The sequence below is a fragment of the Odontesthes bonariensis genome, chromosome 17 (genome assembly GCF_027942865.1).
Source record: "Odontesthes bonariensis isolate fOdoBon6 chromosome 17, fOdoBon6.hap1, whole genome shotgun sequence".
Taxonomy (NCBI): domain Eukaryota; kingdom Metazoa; phylum Chordata; class Actinopteri; order Atheriniformes; family Atherinopsidae; genus Odontesthes; species Odontesthes bonariensis.
Genome location: NC_134522.1, coordinates 20682316 through 20691348, shown reverse-complemented (window position 1 = coordinate 20691348; position 9033 = coordinate 20682316). Strand labels below are relative to the sequence as shown.

Below are 9033 nucleotides of genomic sequence, written 5' to 3'. Positions count from 1 at the left end.
TTGCATCCCGCACCTTCCTCATATTGCCCCCCAATAAAGGATAAGGAGGTTTGTTGACTTTCTGCCAGCTCACAGTCACTTCGACTTTTTCTAAAAGCTGCAGAATCACCAAACCATCACACAGATCCCTGTAAAAGATGAGGTCACACACAATGAACACTAACAGAGGAAAAACACAGAGCCTGACGTTCAAAACATGATTCCTAACAAGGTAGAACGTGCAAAATGTAAATAAAAACAGAATGCAGTGATTTGCAAATCCTATAAACCCACATTTCTATTTACAACAGAACAAAGAAAACATATCAAATTCCCGAAAGTGAGACGTTTTACTAATTCATTAAAGATACTTGTTCATCTTGAATTTGGTGGCAGCAACGCATCTCAAAAAAGTTGTGACTGGGCACTATATGGGGACTATATATATATATATATATATATATATATATATATATACATAATCTGGAGATATCTATGTGCACAAAAAACATGGCCGAAAAAAAAAAAAATCTATATTGGATGCCAGTGATCTTAAGGCCCTCAGGCAGCACTGACTGAGGGCAGGCATGACCCTGCAATGGAAATCATGAATGGACCATCCAATTCAAGATGAGTAATATTTTTTCATGAAATAGCCAAATGCCTCACTTTCAACATTTGATCCGTTTTCTGTATTCAATTCGAGTACAGTACTGGGTTCTGAGTTTTGCAACCCTTTGCATTTTGTTTGTATCTGCATTCTAAAATGGCATCAGAACTTCTTTTGTCTTAGAAATAGTTGTAAAGTGAAATTGTTCTCAAGTGTAGATGCAATGAAGTAGGAAATGGCAACGGTCTGTTAATGCATGCATGCATGCTGTATACAAGGCTAGTTTCAGACTGGGAGGCAAATGAGGAGAAGCTTTGAAAGTATGTGAACAGAAGCTAAAGTGAGCAACCCTTGATAATGAATACAATTGCCTTGGTGCATAAGGAACCTCTTATAAACTCATTTAGATGATGTAAAAGGACAATGAGCATACTCTAAAAGCAAATAATAGGAGAAACAGAATTAAAAGGCACAAGTAAAAAATAAAGTATATTTATGAATACACAGCTTTAATAGAGCATAAGTAAGGACAAATACATTGTCCAAATAATGCATGTCCTGCTATTTGTATCTAGTTGTATCGTTTACCATTATACTGCACCCTAACGTGTCATTTGCTATCAGTAGGAATGTTAAGTATTCTCCTCTTCCCCTTATAAGGCTATTCACACTTATATCAAACCTGGTATAACCATACCAGTAAAGATGGTTGACATGTGGGGAGACGCCCAGAGAGTTCATCCAGTTGCGAAAGATTTTCTCTTCCCTGGTCTCCTCTGGCAAGACATAAATACACCATAAACGTCATTACACACACACGTCGGTATTTTCTGACTAAACCATGTTTTCCGGTTCTTGGAAAATACACCTAAACCTTAGCGACAGGCCCATCTCACCTCTTATTTGTGCCTGCTCTAAGTCGTTCCCATTCACACCTGCCCCCTGCAGACTAGGATGCGTGTTGAACAGGTTGGCCACGAAGACCAAGTTGAGTTTGCTGTTTCCAGATGCGACGTCATGAGGAGAAACAAACTGCCTGCAGTCCAGCCTGGCCGCCTGCTGCAGCATCAGCTCCGCCCTTCGTTCCAAATTCCGCTCCTTCGCATACACAGACGCAGACACACGTGCACGTTAAGGTGAAGGCACAGGCAAAATCTGTAAGCACATACAAATGATCGCAAAACAAACCGACTCACACTGAGGCCGCTCATGTCGATTTGGACACGCATTTTGAATTTTTCATCCTCTGATGCAATCTGGCTCAGCAGGTAGAAGTAGGCCCGAGAGTCCTTCAGTGGCACAGTACAAAACAAAGTTAAGCTAATATATGCAAGTGTGTTTGTGGGTCTGTGTGAGTGTGTGTGTTTGGCATGGCACCTTAATGTCGTCACCGAAGTTGCTGATTGTTTTTGTTCCTGCATTGCGTAGATGATAGTTGACCCAGCGGAGCAGCAGTTCCTCGTGGGAGAGAGAAAATAGTTGGTCCAGTTGTTCTCCGTCTTTCAGAAGCCAGATGAGACCTGTGGAGACGCACAAAAAACTGCTGTCAGCTCACCTTTTGAGCAGGAGAGGTGAAATGGATCAAAACTCATGGCTTCCCACAGCAAAACTTTCCATTTAAAAGAAACCGTTTTAAAAGAAGAAACCGGTAAAAAAAAAAAAAAAAAAATGGTGTTGGTGGAAAAAAAAGAAAGAAGAAAACCAAGTTGTTGAATATATAAACATTAAAAAAAAAAGGGGGGGGGGTTATATTACCATTAACCAACTGTTAAACTTTCTAATGAAGAAAGCCTACATTTTAGCGAAAGAAAAGAAGAAACATGTGTCTGCATTCAACTAGGGCAAGTTATGCAAGTGATGAAAAAAAAAAGGAGAAGATCACTTTTATACGTATATATGTAAAAAAAACAAAAAAAAACACACAAAGTTATGAAGTAATAAAGTGGCTATATTATCTGATGAAGGTGAAATATGAAAAAAAGTTGCACGATTTTGTTACCACTGCTTTGTGCTGGAAAACCATCAACTTCAGTAAGACATTACAAAATGACTCTTCTGCTGCAGCATTTGACCAAACAACATAAATGCGATGTCCCTTTTATTTGAGAAAAAAAACAATATTTCTCATATGTACATATGTATATGCATGATGGATATCTTCACTTCCTTTCAATCTGATGTCTGAAAGCTCTCTGACACGCTTCCCTCTCTTTCAACAAACAATGACATTGATATTTAAAGGGTCTCCTGCATTTCAGCTGGATTAAGTTCACGTGTGTGTACCGACCTTCGTTCTTGCTGAGTTTCATATCAGCAAATAGTCTAGCCTTGATGATCTGCCAGAGCAGTCCCATGACCAGATGGGGTTTCCCGGCCGTCAGTTCATGGGCGTCCATGCTCACCACTGTGCAGCCGATTGCTGAGGCAGAGTTCATAGCCAAGACCAGATTCTCCTGCGAAGGAACATGAAATTACATCATCATGTTGTCTGTTTTCGAACCACCAGTAGCAACAAAATTCTCAGAAAGCTGGCTGAAGCAGAAGATCTATGGGCCGATTGATTGATAATGTCCAGCAAACAATAAAAGGCCAAATATGCAAGGCATTTTTGGTTTTTCTTTACTTGGAGAAAGTGAGCAGTTAATGAAACATAAAAGATATAAAACAGATATGGATATCAAGTAATTTGCAGTAAAAAAGTTAATTTATAACAGTCTACACATCTTACAACCTATCACTGTCTCAGATGTATTAATCGCTCATCTTATATGACTGTTCAACATGTGGCTGAAGACAGCCTGTTAGTTTAGCTTAGTATAAAGAGTGGAATCAATGCTTCTTCTTTGAGATGTATTACTACCATGAGATTCAAGGTGAGCTAATATTTTTCATGGACTAGTAAAATGACTCACTTTCAACATTTCTTATGTTATCTATGTTCTATTGGGAATCATTACATTCAGTTGTCATTGATTCTATTGTTTTTATTTTATTTTTATTTTTGGGGGGAATTGGAGTTCTACTCTGTTAAGTTATAAGCTAGTTGTTTCCACCGTCCAATGCCAAGCTATGCAAATAATAATAAATAAATAAATACTAACAACACCAACAACAACAATAATAATAATAATATGGTGGTGTGAACCTTCTCAGCACACAATGCCTTAGTGCTTGTATGCCCATGATCTTAGGCAAATGTTGGTGGTGCATAGAGGTTGTGGGTTTGAAAACCCATCTACTCACTGTCATTTTGAAGGTGGTAGGGTTATTTTTGTTGATGACTCTTTCATCAATCGTGTCAGGCTCAGACAGGTTGATCATTTTACTGAAAGAGAACAAGGAGCATAAAGAGGGATAAGTGAGGCCGTGAAATGACTGCCGGGTCCATGTTACCTTCCTTCTACGATGCGCCTCTGTTTAAAGGTCCATTATGTTGTGCAGCACTTGTGGTGAAAGAGATAAAAGATTTCAAGGTGAACCGCTATAAAACAATATAAAAAGATCTTGCTTTCACCTTTGTTGCACCATAAAAGCTCCGTGGCGATCAACAGTAAGATATTTTCGATGACGGATTTGTTTGAACCCACTTGTCTTGCAAGTCGAAAGTGTCACATTTGAGTGTACCTGATACTGAAGCTGTTGTTGTGTAGATGGAATGATCGTGCATGCGCATATTCTCAGGTGTCTGCATTTCTGTGTGCATCAGCATTAGTACTGTGCGGTGCGGATGTGTGTGTGTGTGTGTGTGTGTGAGAGTTAGAGTGAGAGTTTATGTAATACCATAACAGGATGCCATCACGGACAGAGGTGAAGAGGCTCTCATCGTTGGGGTTTAAGGGCAGCAGATGTTGGCAGTCTGGATCTTTCCCCAAAGATTTGTTGATCCAGTTAACTAAAGCCACTTTCTCCTCATCTACAAAAGCATTCACAGGATGATGAATCACTCAAGCAGAAACCCCAAATATTTACCAATTCAAGTACACAGCTGCCATTCTTATATGATTGTAGAGGAAAACTTGGTTATGGGCGTTCTCTATTGTCATTATCCATCCATCCATTTTCTATACTCTATAATCCAGTTTAGGGTCGCGGGGGCGCTGGAGCCTATCCCAGCTGTCTAATTATAAGTTATAAGTTATTATATATGATATAATCATTAAGACTTTTAGAATTGATTGAAATGAGCAGGATTTTGTGAATTCCCATTGTATCTTATTCTAGGTCAAACCAAGTAAACTTTTTAAACAACAAAAATAATGAAAATTGAATAAAATGATGATAAGAGCAAAAAATAATCGTGACATATTGTTTCTGCAAACACTGAACATGGCTGTTGTTTTAGGAGGAGCAGGAAAACAACCCGTTCTGTAATCCGGGCACAGGGACACGTTACAACAGTCATGATAATAACAATGCTGTGATGTCAAACTTCAGGGTAGTGCAGGTCGTTCTATTATCATCAGTGAATTAATAGAAATTGGCACAGCCCAGGCAATGGGTTGACGGCAGGATATGTTTTCATCTTTGAGGTTAAAGGAGTCTGTGAGGTTTCCTGGGAACACCTCCATGAATTCTGTAAAGGTTTTCTCGGCTTTTCAAGATTGCACGGCGTTACTCATGAAGCAGGATTCTTTATTATGTAACAAATGAAAACTAATCATGTATCATTTTCTAATGCCATGAATAATTTTTACTAACACCCATGCAAGCTCACAAGCTTGTGCAGCTATTACTAAGATGGTGAATCATCTTCCACTGTTATGGACCCCCTAACTCAGTGGTCTCAAACTGATCCGTGAAAGGGCCGGTGTGAACTGTCTGCACTGAAGGTCTTAACCAGTTCAGTTGATTGAATGAAACAAGTCAGCTGTGCTGCTGCAGGGTTGGAACAAAAACATGCAGCCACACCGGCCCTTTCACGGATCAGTTTGAGACCACTGGCCTAACTCAAACCATTGACCTAATATTTGATTAAATTGGATTGCTTGATTGTAAGTAGCCTGAACTCGACTCCATCTAATTGGACTTAATAAACTTGTTTGATTTCTCTTTAAATTGCCTTGAGATGACTTTTCTTGTGAATTGATGCTATACAAATATATTGAATTAAATAGAATAAATCTTAATTCCCATTTTAGCTCCTCCAACCTCGCCCATGACATCCAAAATGATGTTTTACCTAATTGCGAGCAGGCTTCGGTCTCCATAAGGACTGCCGGACTTGAATTGGTCCCAATGAGGTAAACAAAGACAGGCACATACATACAAACAATGCAAAACTCTGCCACACCTGAGTACGAGTGCTGCGTCCCCGCGTTGGAGATTACCGACATGCCTCCAAAGGAGCGGATCCCATCTCTCCTTGAGATGCACTTCCTGAACGACTCACTGAGCTGCCTGCTCTTCAGCTCTTTGTAGATCTGACCACAAACGGACTGCGTTACTCCACAAGTTGTTGGAGGGGCGAGGTCATATTTACTGTGTCGACACTTACAGAAACAAATTCCTCAAAGCTGATCTTCTCATCTTTATTTGTGTCTCCAGCGATGAAGGTGTCGATGATCTCTCGCACTTTGTATCCGGGCAGGTAGAGGCTTGCCTCTTTGAAGAGCTCCTGAAGCTCAAAGTCACTCACAAACCCGCTGTTATCAATATCTGGATGAAGACACACAGAAAAAAGAACACACACACACTTGCTTTACGAATGTTTTAAATGATTTGCTTTAATATTTTACTGGTAAATATTGCCCATGAGACGATAAAAGGAAGAATAAACAAAAGTCTTTATAAGCAAGTATGTAATTTCCCTTTAATTTCCTAATAGTTTTCAGGAAAGAACCACGTTATTCAGTTCTGAAGACTTAGTTTAAAGCCAAATACTAAGGACATCCAGTTGGAATGTCTTCAGATAAACATTCATTTTCCAATGGAAACTTTGTATTCTGCTTGTCTTAAATACTTTTTCTGCTGGTTGACAAATTCAGGTTTTCACATTCTTGGCTTCAAACTGAGCCGAGATGTTGCAAACGATGAGATATATTTTGAAGTTGAAACGTATGATCTCAGGAAGTAAAGCATCCCTTGGTGCCTATCAAGCTCCATAGACTTGTATAGTTTACCATCTAAAGAGAACCTAAGCGACCTTTATCAAGGCTTTTATAAGCCTCTATAAGCACCACAGCAGAATAATGTGTCAGGTGATATCATATCATATACATTTTTTTTTTATTGCAGATAGCTGATAACACTTTCGCCAACAATTTCTCTTCACACCAGCTATCATTATTCGTCAAACTATGATGTAAAAGACTCAATAAACTTTTGATTTTATTCTAAATCTCTCCTCTTGCAGTTAAGACATCACAAGAGTGCAAAAGCGGGTCTCAGTCTTTCGACCCATCTTATCTTTCTTTTCTTTTCCTTTTCTTGATGAGCTGAACAGACATGCTACAGGATGTAATTAAAAACCCACTGAAAAATCATTACTCCAAGGTTTGTTGAGATTTATTAAAAATGTTCCACTGTGTCCATATCATCTGTAATTAGCAACAGATGACTGACTGATTTCCCTGTTGTTCTTCCGTAGTTTGTTACAAGTAAAAATGGTGCCACCCATAATTTTAAACGGGGAAAAAAAAGATCTCAGTCTTTCATCACCCTTTACTCCTTCTGTGCCTTTTGTTGGAACAGCACATCACACATTCTTTATCTACAGAGTTCATTGTCATCAGCATTATTTTTTAATTACAGAATATCAACTCATCAAAGAATGGATTCTGTAAACGTTTGATCGTCAGTCACATCTGAACACACCTTACACACAAAGTACACACGCTCAACAACCCAAGCAGTAAACAATCGGTCACATAAGAGTTGTACTTTATGGTTGGCAGTAAAAGTCTTACTTTGGTCAGAATTCCTATCGTTAAACCTGCGGGTTCAGCTGAGTGGTGCAAGTGAGAGTGTGTCTAAGTGGAACTGACCAATTTTGTTGAAGGCTTCCCTGAGCTCTTCCAGGTCCACTCGGGAAATCTGTGTGACATGATTATGATCCATAGTTGCTTCTGTTTAATGAACCTGAAACACAATCGCACATATGCTGTAAATGGACATGAATCTTGTTCAACAGACAAACAGACACAGACAACAGGCAGCCAAACTATCAGGAAGCGTCAGATTAGGTTTGCCTTACATTCCATTGCACGGATGTTTCTATAATGTGCAGCAACTATTCATTAAACTCCAATATTCATTTTTAGCTGAGGAAACTACAAAAAAACACAGAGTGAGACATGTACCTTCATACGAGGCCTGGCAGCAGGAGTCAAGTCTTCCAGAGCTCCGCAAGGATTCACACCGCAGCAGAGAGGAAGGTGGATCCTGGAGTAGGCAGAGGACTGATTACTTCTCCAAGGAGGAGTCTCCCGGGTAAGGCTCGCACTGGACCTTTGTCCTCGCTGGACCTGGGACAGGCGCAGCCCGACGGTTAACATTTAACACCTCAGCTGTGTCATCATGTTAATGTCTGCAGAATGAGCGTCAGCTGTTTCAGGAATTTTTAGAAAACAATTTGCAGTAAAGACACCTATCTGACTTACAGTGCATAGAGTATATGGATATATACTCTACATATATACATAGTGTATATGTGTTTTGTTTATGAGACATACTGTGGAAACAACAGACAGGACTGGAAGATGAAAGGCTGGAGCTCACTGATTCTTGTGCAATCTTTAGTGCAAACAAAAGAAAGACTGTGATTCGCACACAAAGCATGGACTACGCAGCTACTTGAAATGATTCCCAGGCTAATCATGGCTCCGCAGTATCATGAAGTCTTGGGAAATTGAAAAACTTCACCTTCTTCCATGGGTGGTGACATCATTACCTCATTGTTTCACAGATAGGCCTATAGGGTCCACGCTGTAAATGCAGTGGAGCCCTTTGGCATCAGTGAGGAATTGAATTTTCCATGTTTTCTTTGTTGTTATTCAGATCAGAAGTTCATATTTTTACCTCTTCATTCTACTCGTCTGAGAAAGGTTGGATCTTTTTATTCTACTGACCTTCCACTATTTATGTACAGCAAGGTCGGTCGTGTCCACAGCAAACGCACGGTTGCATTTTAACATGTTAAGATATTTTTTAGTCTTTTATCTTTGTATCTTTTGTCATTTTTGTAGAACATTGTCTCTTTGTCCCTGATTGCATCACAAGTGTGTTATGTGGACACATATCATACCCGCCCCTTGTTTTGGCTCTCCAATAGGCTTGAAATGAGATTCACCTATCTGTCCAGTGACTGATGCACACCTGTGTGAGACTGACAACAATTGCCAAACAATTATTCTTTGTCCGCTTTGACTCTGATGAGGACACAGTAGGGATGAAATGTTAATCTGTCTGCACTATTAGAAATTGCAAAAGAATCAGTACGCTCCAGC

General features: G+C 39.6%; 1 pseudogene; it reads right to left on the bottom strand.

Moving 5' to 3' along the window:
• Window positions 1-8082, bottom strand: part of LOC142366720 (plastin-1-like) — a 9464-nt pseudogene extending 1382 nt beyond the window's left edge.
• Between the last annotated feature and the right edge of the window lie 951 nt (window positions 8083-9033).